The 27,801-nt window shown below is 39.3% G+C and overlaps 1 protein-coding gene and 1 pseudogene across 1 annotated transcript in view; one reads left to right on the top strand and one right to left on the bottom strand.

The window, feature by feature from the left end:
• The window catches only part of CPQ (carboxypeptidase Q), a 598,544-nt gene that overhangs the window by 462,898 nt on the left and 107,845 nt on the right, over window positions 1-27,801 (bottom strand). The window lies entirely within an intron of this gene.
• Window positions 1,489-17,555, top strand: LOC117033718 (60S acidic ribosomal protein P0-like; annotated as a pseudogene).

The following is a 27,801-nucleotide window of genomic DNA, read 5'->3' as shown; positions in this document are numbered from 1 at the left end:
CAGAGGAGACTGTGGCTGAGTGAGACGGAGGGTGGCTACAGTCCCAGGTGCTCCTCTTAAAGGGACCACACCAGACTTACCAATGGAATCACTGGCTCTGAGCTCTAGCGCTGGGGCAGCAGCTGGAGAGGTGATAGGGACATATGGGGGCAGAACCAAATTGTCTGGCTTCAGGACAAGGGATGGAGTGGCAGCTTTCTCCTGGATGGAGGAGCTGACAGAAGCCATTGTTTCTTTGTTGAGCCCTCCCCCTTCCCACTGTGCAGACAGAGGCAGTTGCCTTATGTGAATCTCCATCAAGCTGGCTAACGCTGAATGTTCGCCACACCCTGGTGATTCAAGACCCTGCCCCACCCAACTTTCAGGCACCCCAAACCTCTTCCAGTGGCTTTTCATACAAACCACCTGCCTTGGCTCATGTTGCAGACTTTCCTAGGGTCTCCCAAAAGTATGCTGAACACAGACAAGCAGAATCTGGTTTGGGACTGTCCCATACCTCTGGCTGAGCAGCCCTAAGCCCAGCACTAGCAGCAGCTGGCCTTGATTCACAGCTTGGCCTCTCGAGTCACTTCCAAGCATGGCACAGGCAGCGGCCATCTGTGACTTGCTTTGTGGCTCCTGCAGGGTGGTCCCAGGTGGGGCACAAGCTGTGGCTGAATTTGACCTGCAATGGGTCTCCTCTCAGGTGACCCTGAGGCTGCACACCTAGTGGCCAACTTTGAAATGAGCTGGAGCATCATCCAGTCGCCTCCAAGAATGACACACCCAAGGGGCAGACTGGACAGGTATCAGAGCCATACTGTGATAGATTCAGCTCTGTACGGTCAATCCTGCACCATAACTCCTCCACTGTAGTCAAGGCCAGTCCTCAAAACCAGTGAGTCTGAGGATCTATCATCCCATTGATGTGCAAGTAGCAACCAAGGATCAGAAGGAGGGCACACACAACCCACACAAGGGACACACCAGGAATTATGCACGGCTCAAGTGACCAGGTGATTGCGCCACTGAGCCCCACAGCACACTTACTATATAAGGCCACTCTACTAAGACTGGGAGACATAGCAGCCCTACCTAATAATACACAGAAACAAACACAGGGAGGCAGCAAAAATGTGGAGACTAAGAAACATGTCCCAAATAAAAGAACAGAACAAAACTCCAGAAAAAGAACTAAACAAAATGGAGACAAGTAATCTACCAGACCAGAGTTCCGAACACTGGTTATAAGGATGTTTGACGACCTCGGGGAGAACTTCAACAAAGAAATAGAAAACACACAAATGGAGATAGAAAACATAAAAAAGAGAAGTCAGAAATAAAGACTATAATAACAGAAATGAAGAATACATTACAGAGAATCAACAGTAGATTAGATGAAACATGGATCGAATCAGTGATTTAGAAGATAGAGTAGCCTCACGCCAAGCAACCTTGTAAGAGAGACATCAACTTTAAACCCTGCATGGCAATCCGTGATACACCACCATGATACCCAGGGAAGAAAGGGTGACCTGAAGTCCAACTACTTCCTTAAGATCATCCAACTTCTGGATGATTATCCACAATGCTTCATTGGGGGACAGACAATGTGGGCTCCAAGCAGATGCAGCAGATCCACATGTCCCTCTTTGGGAAGGCGGTGGTGCTGATGAGCAAGAACACCATGATGTGCAAAGCCATGCAAGGGTATCTGGAATATAACCCAGCTCTTGAGAAACCACTGCCTCATATCCAGGGAAGTGTGGGCTTTGTGTTCACAAAGGAGGACCTCACTGAGATCAGAGACATGCTGCTGGACAATAAGGTGCCAGCTGTTGCCCATGCTGGTGCCACTGCCCCTTGCGAAGTCACTGTGCCGGGCCAGAACACTGGTCTGGGGCCCAAGAAGACCTCCTTCTTCCAGGCTTTAGGCACTAAAAGCCCCAGGGGCACCACTGAAATCCTGAGTGATGAGCAGCTGATTAAGACTGATGACAAAGTGGGAGCCAGCGAAGCCACACTGCTGAACATGCTGAACATCTTCCCCTTCTCCTTTGGGTTGATCATCCAGCAGGTGTTTAACAATGGCAGCATCTACAACCTGGAAATGCTTGACATCACAGAGGAAAATCTGCATTACTGCTTCGTGGGGGGTGTGCGCAACGTTGCCAGCATATGTCTGCAGATTGACTACCAAACTGTTGAATCAGTACCTCATTCTATCATCAGTGGATACAAGCAGATACTGCTTTTATCTATGGAGACTGATTGCACCAATGGAACAGAATTGAGAACCCAGAAATAAATCCCTATGTATATGGGCAGATAATTTTTGACAAAGGAGCCAAAAGCATACAATGGAGAGAAGAAATCCTCTTCAATAAATGGTGCTGGGAAAATTGGAAAGCCACATGCAAAAGAATGAAACTAGACTGCTATCTGTCACTATACACAAAAAAAATCCTCTCAAAATGGATCAAAGACCTAAATATAAGACCTGAAACAATAAAATACATAGAAGAAAACAGGTACAAAACTTATGGACCTTTGTCTTAGAAAGGATTTTATGAATTTGACCTCAAAGCCAAGAGAAGTAAAAGCAAAAATAAATGAACGGTACTACAGCAAACTAAAAAGCTTCTGCACAGCAAAAGAAACAATCAAAAAAACAAAGAGGCAGTGACGTCACAGGAATGGCAGCAGCAGGGCGCACTTTCTGAGTTCTCCTCCGGATCTTATTACAAACAAGACCTATAACCCATCAAAGAACTATTTGCTCATCACACAGAACAGCTAAGAGATTCGTGGATTACTTGAAGCTAAGGATTACTTGAAGGTGCGCTAATTGGGCGAGCAGGGGAAGGAAGGAAGGGAACGGAGTGAAAACGCCCGGCCAGGGTGGCGAGAAATCCCAGCCCGCAGTGGAGTCTCAGCCTGCCGCGGCAAAAACCGGGCTGGCACCCGCAGTTCCGGGCACGCACAGGATCCCTGGGCGGAACGGACAGCACAGAGACCAGGAGGTGGGCTCTTTCCCTGCGTCCCACGGCTGATTTCTCCCGCCGGGAAGGCGGCTAGTGGGCCCTAGGGCGGACAAAGAACACAGACTCCATACCTGGGCCCCTCCCCCGCCCCTCTCTTCCAATCCTACCCCGCCCTTCCAGAGACTTAAACTGGCCCTTGAACTGAGGAGTAGTGTCAGATTACAGAGGAGCTGTAGTAGTACTCAGGCTCTGGGAAGCCTGACAGGCAGCCCTGACCCAGAGAGACTGGGAAGTGTGTGATTTTGGCTGGGCTAGGAGAGAAGAGACTCCTCCACCCCCAGCCACCACCCTTTCTGGCCTGACTAGGGCGGGGCAAGTGCAACTGCAGACACACACCCAGAGATCAGCAGTAAGGCAGGCACAGCTCTGGGCTTTCAGCAGATCAGAAATCTCCCGACCGCACCTCCCCATACACACACACATTGAAGAAGTGCCCTAAGACTCAGGAGGACTGGACACGGGGCTGGTGGTGCTACTCTCAATGTGCATATGTGCAGACAAGGGCAGAAACCGCACTGACTTTGTAAAAACTATCATCCAGACCCCTCAGGCCCACGAATTTAAGTGTGTAGTCCCAAAGTCACTCTGGGCACCAGGTGACCGGCTCTGCCTGCGCAATAAGCAGGGGGCTCTTTGGTACAGCAGAGGACAACCTAGACATTGCTTGGTGGGCTTAGGCCGAGACTGTCGCTGCTTTTTGTTTTGCTTTGTTTTGTTTTGTTTTGCTTTGTCTTTATATCTTTGATATCTTTGCCTGTGTCGAGTGGGGGTTATCGGGTGTTTTTGCATGTGAATGTATTTGACTTTTTTCTTTGCTGTTGTTGTTGCTGTTGTGCTTGGTGATTTGCTTTGTTCTGAAACTGCCCGGCCGGGACCCAGCTTGAGAGGCACGGATTTCAGCATATCCAGGGACCACTCCAGATCAAACAGGAGTGCTGCCGGGTTTGACCTGCAGGTCACACACCCACAGGGGGTTCTCTGCAGGCACCGGAGCCCATAGAGGCCCCTCACGCAGCAGAGCGCCCTGCGGGGGGCAGAGCCAAGTCTCACAAGGAGTCAGCCCAGGAGTTAACCCCACCTACTCACAAGCAAAAAGCAATTAAAGATCTTCTTGAACAGGACAATATACACAACACAAGAGTCACCTTTGGAGCACACGCAGAGGAGAAGAACGAAGTAGTGCAAGTCAAATATAAAGGACACATACTACATAAGATAACCTAGCAAGAACTAAGAATTCTAGGGGATCTACCTAATACATCAAAGCAAACACGGAAAGTCAGCCAGAATGGGGAAACAAAGATACACGTCCCAAATAAATGAACAGAAGAAACCTGCACAACTGGAACCAAATGAAGCAGAGGTAACCAACCTTTCAGAGACAGAGTTCAGAACACTGGTGATAAGAATGTTTAAGGAGCTTAGAGAAGACATAAAGAAGGATGTAGAAATCATAACGAACAACCAGTTAGAACTAAAGAACACAATTACTGAAATTAAGAACTCACTTGAAGGAATCACCAGCAGGTTAGATGAAGCAGAGGATCGAATCAGCGACTTAGAAGACAAGGTAGCAGAGATCACCCAAACGGAACAACAGAAAGAAAAAAGAATAAAAAAAAATGAGGATGGCTTAAGAGACCTCTGGGATAACATCAAGCGCAACAACATGCAGATCATAGGAACACCAGGAGGGGAAGAGAGGAAGCCAGGGATTGAGAACATATTTGAAGTAATAATGTCCGAAAAATTCCCCAACCTGATGAACGAAACCACCATACAAGCCCAGGAAGTGCAGAGAGTTCCAACCAGGATAAACCCAAACAGGTCCACACCAAGACACATTATAGTTAAAATGGCAAAGCTTAAAGAGAAAGAGAGAATCCTAAAAGCAGCAAGAGAAAGACAGAGGGTTACATACAAGGGAACTCCCATAAGACTATCAAATGACTTTTCTACAGAAATATTGAAGGCCAGGAGGGAGTGGCAGGAGATACTCAAAGTGATGGAAAACAAAGGCCTACAACCTAGATGGCTTTCTCCAGCAGGGCTATCATTTAAAGTTGATGGAGAGATAAAGAGCTTTCCAGAAAAAATAAGCTAAAGGAATTTATTACCACCAAGCCAGCATTGCAAGAAATACTAAAACGACTTCTATAAATAGAAGAAAGAGTAAATTAACCTAACTACAAATTTAAAAATGGCAATAACTATGTACCTATCAATAATCACTTTAAATGTAAATGGATTAAATGCTCCAATCAAGAGACATAGGGTGGCTGACTGGATAAGAAAGCAAGACCCTTGTATATGCTGTATACAAGAGACTCACCTCAGAACAAAAGACACACACAGGCTGAAAGTGAAGGGTTAGAGTAAGATATTTCATGCAAATGGAAACGAGAAAAAAGCTGGAGTTGCAATCCTTATATCTGACAAAATAGACTTTAAAATGAAGAACATATTAAAAGATAAAGATGGGCACTATATAATAATAAAGGGATCAATCTGTCAAGAGGACATAACCCTAGTAAACATCTATGCACCCAACACAGGAGCACCTAAATATATAAAACAGGTACTGATTGACATAAAGACAGAGATCAACAGTAACACTATTATAGTAGGGGACTTCAACACACCTCTGACAACAAGGGACAGGTCTTCCAGACAGAAAATCAATATGGAAACAACAGCCTTAAATGATACATTGGACCACTTGGATTTAATCGATATTTTCAGAACATTTCACCCCAATGCTGCAAAATACACGTTTTTCTCAAGCACACATGGAACATTTTCCAAGATAGACCATATGTTAGCAACAAAACAAGTCTTGATAAATTTAAGAAAATTGAAATCATACCAATTGTCTTCTCTGATCACAATGCTATGAAATTAGAAATGAACTACAGGAGAAAAACTGGAAGACACACCAATTCATGGAGGCTGAATAACTTATTACTAAATAATGAATGGGTCAAGCAGGAGATCAAGGAAGAAATCAAAAGATATCTCGAGACAAACGAAAATGAAAACACGACGACCCAAAATATATGGGATGCTGCGAAAGCAGTCCTAAGAGGGAAATTCATAGCTTTACAGGCCTACCTAAAGAAAAAGAAACATCACTAATCAACAGTTTATCTTCACACTTAAGGGATCTGGAAAAAGAACAGCAAAATAAGCCCAAAGGGAGCACAAGGAAGGAGATAATAAAGATCAGAGCAGAAATAAATGAAATAGAAACCAGAAAAACAATACAAAAGATGAATGAATCCAAGAGTTGGTTCTTAGAGAAGATAAACAAAATTGACAAACCTTTAGCCAGACTCATTAAAAAAAAGAGAGAGAGGACCCAAATTAATAAAATCAGAAATGAAAGAGGAGAAGTGACAATGGACACCGCAGAAATACAAAAAGTTTTAAGAAGTTACTATGAGCAACTATATGCCAACAAATTTGACAATTTGGAAGAAATGGACAATTTTCTAGAGGCGTACAACCTTCCAAGGCTAACTCAAGAAGAAACAGAAAACCTGAATAGACTGATTACCACCATGGAAATTGAATCAGTAATCAACAGTCTCCCAACAAACAAAAGCTCTGGACCAGATGGCTTTAAAGGTGAATTTTACAAAACGTTCAAAAAAGAATTATCACCTATTCTCCTCAAGCTCTTCCAAAAAATCCAGAAGGAAGGAAGACTCCCAAACACTTTTTACGAAGCCACTATCACCCTGATCCCAAAATCAGACAAAGACACCACAAAAAAAGAAAACTACAGTCCGATATCTCTAATGAACATAGATGCAAAAATCCTCAACAAAATATTAGCGAACAGAATTCAGCAATACATTAAAAAGATCATACACCATGATCAAGTGTTATTCATCTCTTGTATGCAAGGGTGGTTCAACATCCACAAATCAATTAATGTGATACACCACATTAACAAAATGAAAAATATAAATCACATGATCATATCAATAGATGCAGAAAAAGCATTTGATAAAATCCAACAGCCATTTATGATAAAAACCCTTAAGAAAGTGGGAATAGAGGGATCATATCTCAACATAATAAAGGCCATATATGACAAACCCACAACTAACATCATACTCAATGGGGAAAAGCTAAAACCATTCCCCCTATGATCAGGAATAAGGCAAGTTTGCCCACTATCTCCGCTTCTATTCAACATAGTGCTGGAAGTTCTAGCCACAGCAATCAGACAAGAAAAAGAAATAAAAGGCATCCAAATTGGTAAGGAGGAAGTAAAATTATCATTGTATGCAGATGATATGATACTATATAGAGAGAACCCTAAAGACTCCCCCAAGAAGCTATTAGAGCACATAGATGAATTTAGTAAAGTAGCAGGATACAAAATTAATATTCAGAAATCAGTTGCATTTGTATATACCAATAATAAAACATCAGAAGGAGAAATTAAAAAAACAATCCCATTTAGAATCGCTCCAAAGACTATAAAATACCTGGGAATAAATTTAACCAAAGAAGTAAAAGATCTGTACTCAGAAAATTATAAGACACTGAAGAAAGGAATGAAGGAAGATATAAATAGATGGAAACACATATCATGTTCATGGATAGGAAGAATTAATATAGTTAAAATGTCCATACTGCCTAAGGCAATATACATATTCAACGCAATTCCTATCAAACTACCAACGACGTTTTTCACAGAAATAGAACATATAATCCTAAAATTTATATGGGACCATAAAAGACCCCGAATAGCAAAGGCAATCTTGAGAAATAAGAACAAAGTGGGAGGTATAACAATACCTGACTTCAAATTATACTACAAGGCTACAGTAATCAAAACAGCATGGTACTGGCATAAAAACAGACACATAGATCAATGGAACAGAATAGAGAGTCCAGAAATAAATCCACGCCTATATGGCCATTTAATCTACGACAATGGAAGCAAGAATGTACGATGGAGTAAAGACAGTCTATTCAATAAATGGTGCTGGGATACCTGGACAGACACATGCAAAAAAATGAAGCTGGACCACCTCCTTACACCATATACAAAAATAAATTCAAAATGGCTTAAAGACTTAAATGTAAGATCTGAAACCATAAAATACCTAGAAGAAAATATAGGAAGAAACTTCTCAGACATTACCCGGAGTAAGATTTTTATTGATATATACCCTCGCTCGAGGGAAGTAAGAGAAAAAATAAACACGTGGGATTATATCAAACTAAAAAGTTTTTTCACAGCAAAGGAAACCATCAATAAAACAAAAAGGGATCCTACTGAATGGGAAAAGATATTTGCCAATGATATATCTGATAACGGATTAATATCACAAATCTATGAAAAACTCACTCAACTCAACTCCAAAAAAACAAACGACCCAATTAAAAAATGGGCAGAGGACTTGAAGAGACATTTTTCTAAAAAGGACATACAGATGGCAAACAGACATATGAAGAAATGCTCAACCTCACTAACCATCAGAGAAATGCAAATAAAAACCACAATGAGATACCACCTCACCCCAGTCAAAATGGCTATCATCAGTAAATCAACAAACAACAAGTGCTGGCGCGGATGTGGAGAAAAGGGAACGCTTGTGCAATGTTGGTGGGATTGCAGATTGGTGCAGCCACTATGGAAAACAGTATGGAGCTATCTCAAAAATCTGAAAATGGAACTACCCTATGATCCAATAATTCCACTCCTAGGTATCTATCCGGAGAAATCCAAAACTCCAATTCAAAAATCTTTATGCACTCCTATGTTTATTGCAGCATATACACAATAGCCAAGACATGGAAACAACCGAAATGCCCATCGGTAGATGAGTGGATTAAGAAAATGTGGTACATTTATACAATGGAGTATTACGGAGCCACAAAGAAGAAAGAAATCTTACCATTTGCAACAACATGGATGGACCTAGAGAACGTTAAGTGAAATAAGTCAGACAGAGAAAGATAAGTACCATATGATCTCACTTATTTGCGGAATCTAAAGAAAAGAATAAGTGAATGAACTAATCAGAAACAGTTTTGGAGACAAAGAGGAAAAACTGAGGGTTGCTAGATGGGCGGGGGGGGTGGGGGTGGGGGGGAGGGTGAGGGGATTGGAGGGCAGTCGGTGACCACAGGATGGCCACGGGGTTTGAAAATTAATCTGGGGAACGTAATTTAGTGGTTACCAGAGGGTAATGGAGTTGGGGGGTGGGAGATGAGGGTAAAGGGGATCAAATATATGGTGATGGAAGGAGAACTGACTCTGGGTGGTGAACACACAATGTAATTTATAGATGATGTGATACAGAATTGCACACCTGAAATCTATGTAATTTTACTAACAATTGTCACCCCAATAAATTTAAAAAATAATAAAAAAATAAAAAAAAACCAAAACAAAGAGGCAAACAAGCGAATGCAAGAAGATTTTTGCAAACACCTGGGATAAGGGGCTACCCAAAATATAAAGAACCCATACAACTTAACAACAAAAAACAATTCAATTTAAAAAATGGGCAGAGGACGTAAACAGACATTTGTATGTCTCCCAGGAGGACATACTAACGGCCAACAGATAATATGAAAATATGCTTAACTTCACTAACTATTAGGGAAATGGAAATCAAAACCACAATGAGACACCACCTCACACCTGTTAGAATGGCTATTGTCAACAAGACAAGTAATAACAAGTGTTGGAGAGGCTGTGGAGAAAAAGGAACCCTCATACACTGCTGGTGGAAATGTGTTAGGTAGGTGCAAAGTAACTGTGATTTTTGCAACTGTTTTTAATCTTTAAACATCAATTACTTTTGTGCCAACCTCATCAATTGGTATAGCCACTGTGGAAAACAATACGGAGGTTCCTCAAAAAATTAAGAATAGAATTACCATGTTTCCCCGAAAGTAAGACCTAACCAGAAAATAAGCCTAGCATGATTTTTCAGGATGACATCCCATGAACACAAACCCTAATGCATCTTTTGGAGCAAAACTTAATATATTAAGACCCAGGTTATTTTGGGGGAAACCAGCAATCCCTCTTCTGGGTATCCACCCAAAAAATTTGAAAACATTAATCTGTAAAGATGTATGTACCCCTATGTTCACTGCAGCATTATTCACAGTGGCCAAGACATGGAAACATCCACAATGTCCTTCAATAGATGACTGGATAAAGAAGATGTGACATATCCAGTGGTATACTACTCAGCCATAAGAAAAGATGAAATACTGACATTTGTGACGTCATGGATGGATCTTGAGAATATCATGCTAAGCAACATTAAGTTAGATGGAAAAAGTTGAGAATCACATGATTTCACTCATGTGGGATATAAAACTGAAAGTAACAAATGAATAAGACAAACAAAAACTCACAGACACAGACAACAGTATGGTAGTTACTATAAGGAGAGAGGGAAGGAGAGGTAAAAAAGGGTAAAGGGGGTTAAATGTATTGTGACAAAAGGAGATCTGACTTTGGGTGGTGAACTCACAATGCAATATATACAAGATATATTATAGAATTGTACACTGGAAACCTATATAATTTTATTAACCAATGTCATCCCAATAAACTTAATAAAACTAAAAAAATGAAATCACACGATGGCAACTATAGACAGACCTAGAAATAGGTCAATACATAATAAAGTATTTAACAAATACTATGACTAACAGTTACAAGATATTGGTAATATGGTAGAAAGGCATGTGTTTCTTTTGTCAAGAAAAAAGACAATTCGAAACTTGAGAAAGAAAAACATTTTCCAAGAATGGTCCCAATATGAAACAAGTCAAATCACAGCATGTGTCTGAGTAATAGATGGAATATTAAAAGAGAAAGAATTCATTTAGCCTTGACCTTTGGAACATTCCCCTTAAAGGAGCATAGATGTTGAATTGCATTGCCTTTTCTATGTATTCAATATTCCTACCAAATACACAATGAATATTTACATAATTATTATATTCAAATGCTATCAGCTTTTAACTTTCAAAGTCAACCTACAAAGTATGAAAGATTTATTATAATTAAAGACAGAATGCTCTAAACCTTCCCCAAATAAAAGTGATAACATAGTCATCACTTTGGTAAATGTGTAAAGAAAAAGAGGCAAGAAGAATGTTAAACTGGGAAATTCATTTCCGCATCTTAAACAACAAAGATTCAAGAATGTTTAAAGCTAATAAATCAAGAAGCTGAAGTTTAACTATTTTTTTTAACTATAACGATTACCAAAAAAAAAATTGGGAGGGATTTGAGGAGGAGAGGTAAGAGTAGTATAAATAATCTTTCATATTGAAGAATCAATACAGTGCATATCTACACTGAAAAAAATAAAAATGAAATATATAAATATATTATTTACAGTTATGGAAATAACCACTAGAAGAAATGCAAATAATAAAAAATATTCAAAAGTAATTACCACTGAACTGTGAGTCTGCAGGTAGGGAATCTGAAAAAATATTTTATTTTTTATTTGATGTCCTCTACTATTTGAATTCTTATTTGCAGATATAGGTATTACTTTTAGTATATTTTTTAAAGAAGTAAAAGCTATAATCAAGAATAACAAAATAAATATATGATAATCATTAAGCTTTATGTGCCAAATACTATGGCATAAAATATAAAACACAAAAATTATCAGGAATGTAAATAAAAATTGACAAAAATTCAATTTGATAAAAAAAGTAATTTACCACTCTGTATAATAATAGATCAAGTAAGCCAAAATAAATAAAAATTATTTATATACTTCGTGCCTTTAGAAACAATACATTTTTAGTATCTATGAAATATTTATAAAAATTTACCACGTAATTGATCACATGATGAGTCTCAGGACTTTCCAAACACTATAAATTACAGACTACATTCTCTAACCACAATGCAATAAAAATAGAAATTAATAACAAAATAATTTAATATCCATGAAAAAGACTTTTAAAGCACTCTTGTATTATTTTGTCAAATGAGAAATTTAAATTAAAAGTAGAGCTATTTAACCCTAATGAAAATAATAACTAAGTATTAATATATGCATTCCTCATAAAGCTATACTCAAAAGTCAAATCCACTTAGAGTAGCTCTGGAAGAACCTGGGAATTGCAGTTGCCTCTGGCGGAGAAGACTGGGGTAGGAGAAGGAAGGGACTTGCTTTTCTCTGTAAACCCTTTTGTAAACTTTGAATGTTGCACCATGTGCATAACAGACCACAAAGTACAGAACTATTTTTAATTCAAATGAGTAGACTTAAATATTTTTATTATTAAATGAAGAATTTTGTTTAAATGAACTACTAAATCAACTCAAGAAGCTAGAAAGAAAAAAAACATGAGAAGCAGAAAGAATAAAATAACGTAAGCAGAAAACCAATGAATTTTAAAACAATAAAATAACTAGATGGATAGATAGGTAGATAAATAGATAAGTAGAAACGGTGGGTATTTGGGAAAAGAGTTTTAAACTGACAAAGTTCTGAGAAACTCAAATAAAAAGGAAAGAAACAAAATTAGAAAGGAGATAGGAAATAAAAGAGTTCACCATTTACTAAGTGCTATGCACTGTGTTACAAGCATTTGGCATAGATCATTTCTTTTTGTTTTATTTATAAAATAGGTAAGTAAACATGTCTTAAGAATTAAAGAGAATTCTACCCAAAATTGTATTTTAACAAATTTAGAAATCTCAGTAAATGAATAATTTTCTAGAAATATTAATTAATAAAATTAATTCAATGGAATAGGAGTGCTGAAGATCCGTGGAAGACACTGCAAATGGAATAGGAGTGCTTAATTCAATGGAATAGGAGTGCTCAATATCCATGGAAGACACTGCAAATGTTATCAAGGGATGATTTGCAAAACTGGCCCAGACAATGCTATAGGCTTTTTGAGAAAGAAACTGATTAACATCCATATTGTAAAATCTATTCCAGAGCATATGAAATAATGGAAAGCTATCCCAGTTCATTTTCTGTCATTAACATAACTCATACCAAAATATGACAATGACTAGTATTCTCCAAAGAGGTTTCTGTGGAAATTAGTGTCATTTTCTGGGTGAGGGATGGGGGTAGACTGAATCAGTTTGGAAAACACTCTTTCAGAGATTTATAGCCTATGTTAGCATATTAATGTCTCAGAGATACCTGAACCAAAGAATTTGGTTTAAACGTTTTAATATGCCTTTCTCAAATGTATCTGACCATGGAACCATTTTTTTCCTCATAATATTTCTTCTTAGAAAACACTTCAAGAAATGGTACTCCAGACAAGATTCATTCATGGATACAATCCTAAATGAGGAACCTGTGAAATTAAGTCAAAAGTATATTAAAATAATAAACCAGCATAATCAAGTAGGGATAAAAGGATTATTTAATATTAGAAAAACATATTAATAAAACACACTGCATCACTATGTCAAATAAAAAAGAGCACATAATTACCAAAAAAGGACAAAAGATCATTTGATGAAATTCAACACTTTTTTTTTATTTTGAAACCTACTAGTGAACTAAAAAGTAAAGTATATTTCCTAATCTCTCTTAGACCAATTGCCAATACCTCTTAGGAGCAAATTATTAAAGTTGCTCTCATTTAAATCAAGAAAAAGTTAAGCCTGTCCTACATCATTACTAACATTCTAAAAAAGAAACAAGATATATAAATATTTGAACAACAGGATGGAAATTATAATTATTTGTACAAGATGATATGATTGTTTTTCCATAAAATATGAGAACCAAAAATCTATTAAAAACAGTAACACTCAACAAGTTGGCTAATTATGAAATATTCAAGATTCAGTTATCTATATATTAGCAATAACTAGTAAAATGTAATGAGGGGAACGTCCATTTTACAATAGCTACAAACTATAAATTATGGAAGCAAAACCTCGAAAGAAGAAACAGAGAAGAAAACAAACAAATGAAAAGATAAAATATGCTCCTGAAGAAGTAAACTAAATTCTATTGGAAAATGTAAATTACTCCCAAATAAATTTAAATTTTTGGTATAATGTTAAGCATTGTATGTGGCAAACACTGTGTGTGAAGACAGCTATATTTAAAAAAATAGACCCTTGCATATACTATAACAATTTATGACAAAGTATACATCATAAGCCAATATGAAAAAAAATGGATTACTACATAAATGGTTTATGTAAAACTGGCTAAGCATTTTGGAAGAAAAAAAATCAACTTATGGTGTCACTTCACACCACACAAAAATATATACTTCGAAGCATATACGTAAATATTTGCCAAATTTTAGAGAGAAGAGTTTTCTAAACCTAGTAACACTGAAAAGACAGGATAAAATAATGGAATGACATGGCATCATGAAACCTGACTTTCAAAACCGTTAATGAAATGAACAGAAGTAATTAATAAGCAGCCAGAAATATACCAGCAATAAGACAAAAGAAGGGACACAAACACAGAAGGGATGTAACCTCATATGCTAGTATATGAAGAGTGAAAACCAGGGAATGAGGGGCCATCTCAGGAATCAAAAATTAGCTACCCCACAGAAGCAGTTCCAATGGAAGAAGATGAATGAGTAAAATTCAGACAAGTCTCCCAGTATTACTTAATAATGCCAAGTTGGGAATAAAATTGTTTGTCTATTCACACAGTCATTTAATTTGCTAAAACATATGATATATTTACTCTATTCCAAGCACTATTCATTCACTCTGGAGAATACCAATCTGAAGGAATAATCTTTTCTATGGGTAATAATTTTGAAAAATAAAATATTACCTCTTTATAATTCAAGTATCATATGTTCTCTAGAGACATCTTGTAACAGCAAAATCAGCCAAAAAAAAAAAAAGTCTCCATGGATAATTTGGTACCAATATACATAAATATATATGTGTTATAAAAATTCACCATAATATACCTATGGTCTCATAGACAGTTTTTTCCCATTTTTAAATTTTTTATTATAGTTGAAATTCAATTTTATATTAGTTTTAGGTATACAGCATAGTGCTTAGGCATTTATATAATGTATGCAGTGATCCCCTGACTAGTCTAGTACCCACCTGGCACTATACATAGTTAATACCATATTATTGACTATATGAGTATTCCCTTTGCTGTACTTTACATCCGCATGACTGTTTTGTAACTAACAATTTGGACTTCTTACTCCCTTCACCTTTCTCACTCAGCCCCCAACTCCCCTCCCATCAGGAGAATAACCATCAGTTTGTTCTCTGTATCTATGAGTCTGTTTCTGTTTTGGTTTTTGTTTGTTTATTCTGATTTTTATATTCCACGTATAAGTGAAATCATATGGTATTTGTCTTTGTATGGCTTAATTTCACTTAGCATAATACACTCTAGGTCCATTCATGTTGTCACAAATGATAAGATTTTTAAGGCAGAGTAATATTCCATTGTATGTATGTACTACTACTTCTTTATCCATTCGTCCATTGATGGGCATTTTGGTTAATTCCTTATCTTGGCTATTGTAAATAGTGCTGCAGTGAACATAGGGGTGCATATAACTTCAAATTAGTGTTTTGGATTTCTTTGGATAAATACCCAGAAGTGGAATTGCTGGGTCATAAGAGAGTTCCATCTTTAATTTTTGAGGAACCTCCAAACTATTTTCCATAGTGGCTGTGCAAATGTGCAATACCACCAACAGTGTATGAGGGAAGACAGCAGTTTTTAAATGTGATGATATTTCACTTACCTCTTTCCTTTTTCATAAATATATTTCTACATCATTTGAACACCTGTATAAATTACTTTGTATAGATGAATCAATTTGTTTGATCAGCTCCCTATAGGGGTCCTTCAGGTTGGTTCCAAATAAATATCTTTATACAAAATTCTTGGAACACTTGTTAGATTATTTCATTTTAAAAAAATAGAAGTGGAATTGGTAAGAAAAGAAAATATAAACACCTTTAATAAGCATTGCAAAACTGTCCTCTAGAAAGGCATTACCAATTTACACTTCTATTCTCACCAACAGTGTAAAGGCTGCTTGTTCACACCCCAGGCACCCCTAATATATATATTTTTTAATTTTATTGGGGAATATTAGAGAACAGTGTGTTTCTCCAGGGCCCATCAGCTCTAAGTCGTTGTCCTTCAATCTAGTTGTGGAGGGCTCAGCTCAGCTCCAAGTCCAGTTGCCATTTTCAATCTTTAGTTGCAGAGGGCGCAGCCTGCCATCCCGCACGGGAATTGAACTGGCAACCTTGTTGTTGAGAGCTCGCACTCTAACCAGCTGAGCCATCCGGCCACCCCGCAACCCCTACTATTGAAATACCTTCTTGACTACAGTGTCCTTGCATTTCCCTCATTCTCAAGTTCTTTACTAGACCTGAACTAAGCCTCTTTCACAGTCCAGAGTTCACGCTGACAAAAGAGGCCCCTTCCAAGCTGTAGGTTTCTTCCTCCCTTTAACAACCAGTCCTAAGTCTTTGTTGTTTACTGACAAATCATTTCAGCAATCTTCAGATCAGAATGAAAGATCATGAATGCCTGAGTTCTGATCCTTGCTGACTGAGATATCTAATCACTGGCCCTAATCCATATTTAAGACAGTCACAAGTCTAGTAAACTAAAAAGATAGTTCCAAGCTTTTCAAATAGCCATTATCACATCGCTCTCAATATATGAAATTTTCTTGACTGCTCTTGGCAGAGTTGAGCTGTTTCCCAGAGCAAGGAGAGAAGCCAAATCACCTGGCAATTCTCTTATCACTAAATGGGTGCACATAAGATCCTGTGTTCTAGGATAATCATAATAATAAGGCTAAGTTTCTTGAGGAACAAATATCTTAGTCAAAACAAGACTCTCATTTAACATCAGTTATTAAACATCAAATTTGTGCCAGACCCCATAGTGGTACTTAGATATAAAGCTGAATGAGACATAACCTGGCAAAAAACACAGAAATAAAATAATAATAGTAATGATAATAATAATTCAATACGAACTACAAAAAAGTATAGACAAATATCCCAAGTAACATGGAAAATATAGAGAAAGTAATTAGTTAATATCTGTAGGGGTCAGAGAAGGCTTTGCAGATAAAATGACAAATCCACTGGATCTTCAACAATGAGTAGGGCTTCTTTAAGAAGAGAAGCTTTTCAAAAGGCAGTGCAGAAAGAGAGAACCGTAAGGACACAGGCCCTGCTGCTCACCACTGTTCACAGACAACACTGATGTTCCACAAACCGAGTCAAGGTATTTTACTCTTTAAATCACAGAATGGCAATCTGTTGCAACAGTCTTTTTATCTAAAGTAATATGTGTAGAGAACATTCTTAATTTTAAGTTATTCTTGCACAAATATTTCTTCAGTATTTTTTCTAATTTTTTAATAGCAAAAAGTAGCAAACAGTAAAAATACCCCAAAAAATATTAAAGAATTCGGAGAGCCAAATTCAATCCAGTAGTTTTCTTTATGAATAAATGCTTATAATTTTATATTTTAGCATATTTCTATGAATAAGATTGTCCTGGATCCAACAATAATGTAAAATATATAGCTATTCCACACTAACAAAACAAAAAAAAGATGACTCTAAGTAATCAGCTACCTACACTAGTTAGAGAAACAAAGGATTCCTGCATGGATGAGGGTGAAAATTTCGGATATAAAACTACAAAGATAAGGTCTGATGCAATACTAGAAAAGGCCTAGGAAGCTATGCTGAGAAATTAAATGTTTTCTAATGCAAAGAAATAATTGTGTGTGGGACTTCTTTGTGGTGGTTGTTTTACAGACACACACCAAAAAAACCTCTAATGATAGCATTAATAAATGGACTTGAATGAGAGGAGACTGGAGGCTACTGTAGTTATGCAAGAAAGAAACAGAATCAAAGCAGACAAAAATAATGAAAACAGTATATTGTCATCACATGCTAATTAGCTGATTTCTGGCAAATTTAAAACAAGTAGGATCTTTGATATCAAAGAAGAATAATCAGTATAGTTAACAGGTATATGAAAATGTGCTCAGGAACACTAATCATTAGGGAAATCTATGTCAAAACCAAAATGAAATATCACTTCATACCTGTTAGGATGGCTATTATCAAAAAGAGAAAGATAACCAATGTTGGCAAGCATGTGGAGAAAAAAACTTTTCTTGTGCATTCTAGGTGGGAATGTAAATTGGGGAAGCCATTATAAAAAACAGTATGGAGGTTCCTACAAAATAAACATAGAAGTATCATATGATCCAGCAATCACACTTCTGGGTATTTATCCAATAGAATTGAAATGAGGATTAGGAAAAGATAGCTGCATTTCCATGTTCATTGCAACATTACTGACAATAGCCAAGACATGAATGATAGAATGGTAAAGAAAATGTAGAATTTATATACAGTGTAGTATTATTCTGCCTTAAAAAAAGGAAATCCTGCCATTTGCCACAACATGGATGAAACTGGAAGACATTATGCTAAATGAAATAAGCCACACACAGTAGAACGAATACTGTACTACATGATCCCACTTAAGAACTCTAAAATAGGGAAACTCACAGAAGCAGAGAGTAGAGTGGTGGAGACCCATTCAGGGACTCATGCAGGGTCTCAGCTCCCGCTCCCCACATGAGAACGCAGGACATGGTGAGGCCAAAAAGGAACACCCATGGAGCCATAGATAGGGGAGTCATACCACTATATTCTTGCTAGTTGCCGGGAGAGACACACGAAGTAGGATCCACATGATCCGCAATCCGCCGCCACTTTGCTGCCTCCCAACCAGCCAACCAAGCAACGTAGTCACGGCAGTTATATCAGCAGCCAATTGGCCAACCAGCTACAGCCAACAGCCAAGCACCATCCGAGCCAGCAATCCCCCATGTGAGGCTGAGAGCCTGGAAACTGCTCTCTGGGACTCTGTCCCCACACTCCACCCCTCCAGGGTCTCGCCTCACATTCTACGCTACAAGTGTCTTCCACGAGGGGCCCTGTGTCAGGAACCCAGCTAACGAAAAAAAAAGATCCCAGTCCAGTTCAAGTAATGCCCCAGGGGGTATCCCTCGATGTATACCTACTTTCTGGGCACAGCCAGAGCTTCCAGGGTACAACCAGGGCTCTCAGGGTACCACCAGTCTTTCTGGGCACAGCCAGACTTCCTGGGCACAGCCAGGGTTTCTCATAAACAAGACTACAGCCTGTGCCAGTGTCAACTAGGGCCAAACCCTCTGCACATTAGAAGATGACCAATGTATGGACAGTTCCACGTGGGGCCTCCGGTCCCCACTTGTCCCCTCTGACCAGGTACCTTGGCCCCACCCCTAATCAGGTACCTTGGCCCCACACCTAATCGAGCTGAAAGAAGTCGGCCTCAAGTGGCAGCATGAAGTCCTGCAGGGACACGGGTCGGGCTTTCCCAGACTTCTCCTTTAGGCTTTGCCGATATTGCTGTTCCGGACGCAACTGTTTCCAAAGTTCCAACATCAGTGCATTGGGTTGTCAGTCTATTTTTTCCCAATCAACCCCCCTGCTGCCACGAGATCACGCCACATCTGCCTGATTGTTACTCTCTGAGACCCGTGACCTCGCCCCTTTACTTTTGACTTGGGCTTCCAGGTCTTAACTTCTTGGACCTCTTGTCTTAACTTCCTTTGCAGCCGGCTTTCAACATCCCCTAGAGTGGCCATGGCAATTGTAATTTCATGGATCTGCCGCCCCATATAGTGCATAAGAATGGCAACCAAGGAACCAAAAGCACTCACAGGTGCAGTATCCAAAACCAGATCTCTCATGCTGGTTGTAAAACATTCGTCATCCAGCTCTCGCATATTAGGGTTGAACATAACATGCCTCATACCCATTTCACAGATGATTTGAGTAAGTTCAGTATGCGATTGCCATTTACTCACAGTGTCTGGCAACTCATGCAACTCAGTGGGAGTGTAAGGGGTGTAGGCTGTGAACTCAGTCACAGCTGGGTTACCTACCGGCAGCAATGCCCCGGGGGCCAAAAGGTTGCACATGCTTTACCTTTTGCTTCAAGATGGGCCAGGCTTGGGGGTTGGGAGCTACATTGTCTCCACTCGCATCATCCACCTCTGCCTCAGAATCTCCACGGTGGGGCTCCTCCTCTAAGAGGCAGACCCGAGCATCCAACACCTCCCACCGGAATACCTGGACCCGCACCTGGGCTATGCCAAGAAGCACTTCCTCTGAGTTATGATGCATCCGGGTGAGAACCTCCTCCAACCAAGGGTCCCAAGTTTCCAATGCCTCCCCCTCAGGCTGCTGGTCTGGCACATGAGCTACTTCATTAAGCCCGTCCTACATGTTATGACACAACTTGGTGAGAAACATCCATCCCACACAGCCGGCTGTACCCTTCATCTCCTCTGGCAACCCCTCAGCTAGAACCTGCAGGGCCTTCTCCACGATGGCCAGAGAGCCATCCATGTCCTCCCACCCCTCCTCAGGGATCAAACTTCTAAGAACAGTGGCTACCAGATACCACACACTGTGTGGGGACCACCTGTCCCCCTGCCCAGAGTCAGACTCCATTCCTACCTGCCAGGAATCCTGCTCGCCATGCCAGGCATCCGATTGGGTGCAGGCCTCAGTGCAAGATGTCCGCAACCCTAGGAGTCTACAGCAGTAGAAGATTACCAACAGGAAGATGACACTTTCTATGGCCAAGATGGTTGTGTGCGATCTGGAGGCTTGAGTCTCCCAGGCAGATTGCACCTCCCGTTCCCAGCGCAGCTCCTCATGGGCCTTCTGAAAGTGAGCTTTCATACGTATAAACTGCTCCATTACCTTACGGAGAATTTTGACCGACACCAAATCCTGCTCGCTGCACCATGTGTCATGCAGGGTGTCACACGGGATCTCAGCTCCCGCTCACCACATAAGAATGCAGGATATGGTGAGGCCAAAAAGGAACACCAACGGAGCCATAGATAGGGGAGTCACACCACTATATTATCGCTAGCAGCCGGGCAAGACACACGAAGTAGGATCTACACGATCCACAATCCGCCGTCCACTTTTCTGCCTGCCAACCAGCCAACCAACCAACACAGTCATGGCAGTTATATCATTAGCCAATTGGCCAACTGGCTACAGCCAACAACCAACCACCACTCGAGCCAGCAACCCCCAACGCGAGGCCAAGAGACTGGAAACTGCTCTCTGGGACTCTGTCCCCACAGGTGTCCCTCTGTCCCCAGGGACTAGGGAGAGAGGGATATGAGACAGTGTTGGTCAAAGGGTACAAAGTTTCAGTTACGGAAGATGAGTAAGTTCTAGAGATCTATTGTACAGGATACTGCCTATAGTTAACAATACTGTATTATATACTTAAAATTCTGGGATGTCATGAAAATGGCAGCAAGGTGAGCCTCTTGAAATCTCCCTTGGAATTTACAACAAATTGAACAACTATAACTTCACAAAAGACTCCCTGCACAGCAGACAGGCAAGACTAAGAGGCGCACTACTGAAAACATCTAAAGGTAGGCAAATTGCTTGAGCGGGCAAAGAGGGAAGGGAGAAGTGCTGAGGTGGGATGGGATGTGTGGGCACAGGACGCAGACCGAGATCGGTGCTCCGAGCTCGCTACATTCCGGAACTACCACAGCTGCGGGAGAGGGAAGAACTCGGACTGCTAGCGCTCTGCTTATGGCCCACAGGGCTGAGGGGGCAGCATATGACATGGCTGAACACAATGCTCATTGCAGAGACCTCGGAGCAAAGACTGAGGGAAAAAGGCTGAAAATGGTGGTTTCAGCCCTCACTGCTGAGCAGAACACGGAAGCCTTAGGCACTGAGACTAGCTGCCCCCTCCCAACCCTCTCAGAGTTCACCCCGCCCCCACCTGCCCAGTGCTAGAAGCTGAACATAGCAGTGTCAGAACAAAACAACAGAATATTTGCAGTTCTGAGAACTGTGGTCCACAGATTCCGACTTCCAGCCCAACTAGTTCCGGGAAAGAAGAGGGGGCCGTGGAAGCAGGCCTGGCTGTGGTGGTGGTCGCAGAACTGGCTGTGGTGGTTGTCACCACCATTGCTCTGGGCCTCTTCTCACAACCCACACTGCCCCTGTCACCACCTATCTGGGAGGATGCCTGCAGGAGTAAACAGAGCTGCTAAAACACACAGTTCTGAATCTGGTGCAAGAACAGCTTTGGAAATTCAGAAGCTCTCCACATCCCCCCATGGAGGAGGCGCCCTATTACCCGGATGAACTGTTCACAGAGGAGAAGCCCACCTTCAAGGGAATACCCCCATTGTGTGAGAAACCGGAATAGTGCAGATAAAAATAACACTACAGTGAGCGAGAGAATAAAAGGCTGCAGTGGAGAGAAAACAAAACATGTGGCCAATACCTACTAGAAAACAAAAGAAAAACATTTTTCTGTCAACCTGTTGCAGAACCCAGTCCTGTAGATGTTTAGGAAGAGAAATAATAAATCAGTAATTGCCATGAATAACCAAGGCAACAAGACAGCTCAGAAAGAAAGTGAAAAGTCTCCAGAAATGGAACTTAAAGACATGGAAATATGTGACTTAAATGACAGAGAATTCAAGATTGCAGTTCTTTAAAAGCCCAACAAGATGCAAGAAAACACAGAAAGGCAGTTTAATGAACTCAGAAACATAATCAAAGAACAAAATGAACTTTTTACCAAAAAGATTGAAATTTTAAAAAGGAACCAAATAGAATTTCTGGAGATTAAGAACTAAATAGAAGAAATGAAGAATGAAATAGCCAGCTTACGGAATATAGTTGAACAGATGGAGGAAAGAATCAGTGACATTGAAGATAGAAAACTGGAAATGACACGGATGGAAGAAGAAAGAGAGTAGAGACTTAAAACAAATGAAAGAACTCTACAAGAACTCCCTGACTCCATCAGAAAGAGCAATATTAGAATAATGGAAAGACAGAAAAAGACAAATACCATATGATCTCACTTATATCTGGAATCTAAAGAAAAGAATGAATGAACGATCTAATCAGAAACAGTCTCAGTGACATAGAGGAAAAACTGGGGGTTGCTAGATGGCAGGGAGTGGTAAGGGGGAAGGTGGGGAGATTAGAAAGCACAATCGGTAATCACAAGATTGCCACGGGGATAGGAAAGTCAATTTAGTAATGTAATCAATATGTTGTAAAGATTTTGTAGGGTATCTGATGGACACTTGTCTCATTAGGGAGACCACCTCAGGGATGGTGTAGATGCCTGATCACTGCACTGTACAACTGAAGCTAAACAATAATGAATGTCAACTATAATTTTACATATATATTTATAAGAAGTGGAATACAACATTAGGAATAGAGACAGTAGAAACGTAATGGTTCTATGCGATGTCAGAGGGGTAGTAGATTGGGGGAAGGGAGTTATCACTGTGTGAGAGACATAAATGATGAATGTCTAACTATACATTGTTTTGTACACCTGAAACTAATTAACAAAAAAGGTGAAAGAAAAAAAGAATAATGGGCATACAAGAAGGAGAAGAAAGAGAGAAGGGAACAAACAGTACATTTAAACAAATAGTCAACGAGAATTTCCCAAACTTGTGGAAAGAACTGGATCCTCGAACCCAAGAAATAAATAGAACACCAGTTACCTCAACCCCAAAAGGCCTTCTCCAAGGTACATTGTACTGAAGCAGTCAAAAATTAACGACAAAGAAAGAATCCTCAAGGCAGCCAATGAAAAGAAGACGGTAAACTACAAAGGAAAACCCATTAGATTATCATCAGATTTTTCAGCAGAAACTCTACAAGCCAGGAGGGAATGGGACCAAATATTCAAAAAATTGAAAGAGAGAAATTATGAGCCAAGAATAACATATCCAGCAAAGATATCATTTAGATATGAAGGAGGAATAAAGACCTTTCCAGACATACAGAAGCTAAGGGAATTTTGTAACACACTCCCTCCATTACAAGAAATACTGAAGGAGACTATTCAGCCAGCATAAATAGGGATGCTTTGTGACAAGCAAAACTTAAAGGGGGGCGGGAGGGAGTAAAGACCTGGACCGGAATAAGGGAATGGAGAAAGTAAGCATGCTGAAGAAAATGGAATACTCTAAATATCAAACTTTCTTTTACATAAACTTAATGGTAACCACTCAAAAAAATCCAGAACTGAAATACGTAACACAATAAAAGAAGAAACAGCAGGAAAAATCATAGAATACCACCACACAGAAATAACAGACAACACAAAATGGAAAAGAAACAATGGAGACACAGTCTTAACAGAAAACGAAAGATAGCATGACAGGAAATCATCACATATCCTTAATCACCCTAAATGTAAATGGACTGAACTCATCAATAAAAAGGCACAGAGTAGCAGACTGGATCAAAAAACAAAACACAGCTGACTCCAAGAGACACATCTCAGCTACAAGGACAAATATAGACTCAAAGTGAAAGGATGGAAATTGATACTCCAAGCAAATGGTATCCAGAGAAAATCAGGTGTATCCATACTGATAACATATGAAACAGACTTCAGGATAAAAAAGGTAACAAGAGACAAAGATGAACATTTCATAATGATAAAGGGGACTATACAACAAGAAGACATAACAGTCATCAATATCTATGCCCCCAATCAGGGAGAATCGAAATATACCAACCAACTACTAACAGAACTAAAGGGAGAAATTGACCAAAACACAATTATAGCAGAGGACCTAAATACATCATTGACAGCTATGGATAGATCATCCAAACAGAAAATAAATAAAGAAATAGCCTTAAATGCCACATTAGATGAAATGGATACAACTGACATTTATAGAGCACTTTATCCTAGAACATCAGACTATACATTTTTTTCCAGTGTCCATGGAACATTCTCAAGGATAGACCATATATTCGGACATAAAACTACTCTTAGCAAATTTAAGAAGATTGAAATCATACTAAGCATATTCTCTGGGCACAAGGCTGAAACTGGATATCAACTGCAAAAAGAAAGAAGGAAAAACCACAAATATGCAGAAAATAAACAACATACTTTATTTTTCTTTTTTTTTTAATTTATTGGGGTGACAATTGTTAGTAAAATTACATAGATTTCAGGCGTACAATTCTGTATCACATCATCTATAAATTACATTGTGTGTTCACCACCCAGAGTCAGTTCTCCTTCCATCACCATACATTTGATCCCCCTTACCCTCATCTCCCACCCCCCACCCCCTTACCCTCTGGTAACCACTAAAGTATTGTCTGTGTCTATGAGTTTTTTTTTTTTTTTACTTAGACGTTTATCATTTATATCCCTCACACTGTGGACCCCCTTCCCCCCATCCACTATCTCTCTGACATCGCACCGAGCCATCCCATTTCCACTATCTCCACTCCCAATGCTGTACTCTGCCTCTTGCAAATGTATACATACCTATATATACATATATATATGTGTGTGTATATATATATATATATAGTTGGCATTCATTATTGTTCAGCTTCAGGTGTACAATGCAGTGATCAGGCATCTACATCTTTCCTGAGATGGTCTCCAAAATGGGACACGTGTCTATCGGATACCCTACAAAATCCTTACAGCATTCTTGATTACGTTCCCCAGATTAATTTTCAAAACCCCGTGGCCATCTTGTGGTTACTGATTGTTTTCTAATCCCCTCACCTACCCCCTTACCCCACCTCCCCCCCCCACTCTCAGTTTTTCCTCTTTGTCTCCAAAACTGTTTCTGATTAGTTCATTCACTTATTCTTTTCTTTAGATTCCGCATATAAGTGAGATCATATGGTACTTATCTTTCTCTGTCTGACTTATTTCACTTAACATAATGCTCTCTATGTCCATCCATGTTGTTGCAAATGGTAAGATTTCTTTCTTATTTATGGCTGGGTAGTACTCCATTGTATAAATGTACCACATTTTCTTAATCCAGTCATCTACCGATGGGCATTTCGGTTGTTTCCATGTCTTGGCTATTGTGTATAGTGCTGCAATAAACATAGGAGTGCATAAAGATTTTTGAATTGGAGTTTTGGATTTCTCCGGATAGATACCTAGGAGTGGAAATACTGGATCATAGGGTAGTTCCATTTTCAGATTTTTGAGATAGCTCCATACTGTTTTCCATAGTGGCTGCACCAATCTGCAATCCCACCAACAGTGCACAAGCGTTCCCTTTTCTCCACATCCGCGCCAGCACTTCTTGTTTGTTGATATACTGATGATAGCCATTTTGACTGGGGTGAGGTGGTATCTCATTGTGTTTTTTATTTGCATTTCTCTGATGGTTAGTGAGGTTGAGCATTTCTTCATATGTCTGTTTGCCATCTGTATGTCCTTTTCAGAAAAATGTCTCTTCAAGTCCTCTGCCCATTTTTCAACTGGGTCGTTTGTTTTTTTGGAGTTCAGTGAGTGTTTTATAGATTTGTGATATTAATCCTTTATCATATATATCATTGGCAAATATCTTTTCCCATTCAGTAGGATCCCTTTTTGTTTTATTGATGGTTTCCTTTGCTGTGAAAAAACTTTTTAGTTTGATATAATCCCACGTTTATTTTTTCTCTTACTTCCCTCAAGCGAGGGGATATATCAATAAAAATCTTACTCCGGGTAATGTCTGTGAAGTTTCTTCCTATATTTTCTTCTAGATATTTTATAGTTTCAGATCTTACATTTAAGTCTTTAAGCCATTTTGAATTTATTTTTGTATATGGTGTAAGGAGGTGGTCCAGCTTCATTTTTTTGCATGTGTCTGTCCAGGTTTCCCAGCACCATTTATTGAATAGACTGTCTTTACCCCATCGTACATTCTTGCTTCCATTGTCGTAGATTAAATGGCCATATAGGCATGGATTTATTTCTGGACTCTCTATTCTGTTCCATTGTCTATATGTCTGTTTTTATGCCAGTACCATGCTGTTTTGATTACTGTAGCCTTGTAGTATAATTTGAAGTCAGGTATTGTTATACCTCCCACTTTGTTCTTATTTCTCAAGATTGCTGAGGCTATACAAGGTCTTTTATGGTCCCATATAAATTTTAGGATTATATGTTCTATTTCTGTGAAAAACGTCGTTGGTAGTTTGATAGGAATTGCGTTGAATATGTATATTGCCTTAGGCAGTATGGACATTTTAACTATATTAATTCTTCCTATCCATGAACATGATATGTGTTTCCATCTATTTGTATCTTCTTTCATTTCTTTCTTTAGTGTCTTATAATTTTCTGAGTACAGATCTTTTACTTCTTTGGTTAAATTTATTCCCAGGTATTTTATAGTCTTTGGAGCAATTGTAAATGGGATTATTTTTTTAATTTCTCCTTCTGATGATTTATTATTGGTATATACAAATGCGACTAATTTCTGAATATTAATTTTGTATCCTGCTACTTTACTATATTCATCTATGTGCTCTAATAGCTTCTTGGGGGAGTCTTTAGGGTTCTCTATATATACTATCATGTCACCTGCATATATGATAATTTTACTTCCTCCTTACCAATTTGGATGCCTTTTATTTCTTTTTCTTGTCTGATTGCTGTGGCTAGAACTTCCAGCACTATGTTGAATAGAAGCGGAGATAGTGGGCAACCTTACCTTGTTCCTGATCTTAGGGGAAATGGTTTTAGCTTTTCCCCATTGAGTATGATGTTAGTTGTGGGTTTGTCATATATGGCGTTTATTATGGTGAGATATGATCCCTCTATTCCCACTTTCTTAAGGGTTTTTATCATAAATGGCT

The sequence above is a fragment of the Rhinolophus ferrumequinum genome, chromosome 14 (genome assembly GCF_004115265.2).
Source record: "Rhinolophus ferrumequinum isolate MPI-CBG mRhiFer1 chromosome 14, mRhiFer1_v1.p, whole genome shotgun sequence".
NCBI lineage: Eukaryota > Metazoa > Chordata > Mammalia > Chiroptera > Rhinolophidae > Rhinolophus > Rhinolophus ferrumequinum.
Note: the sequence above shows the minus strand (reverse complement) of the source record. Positions and strands in the feature narration are given on the sequence as shown.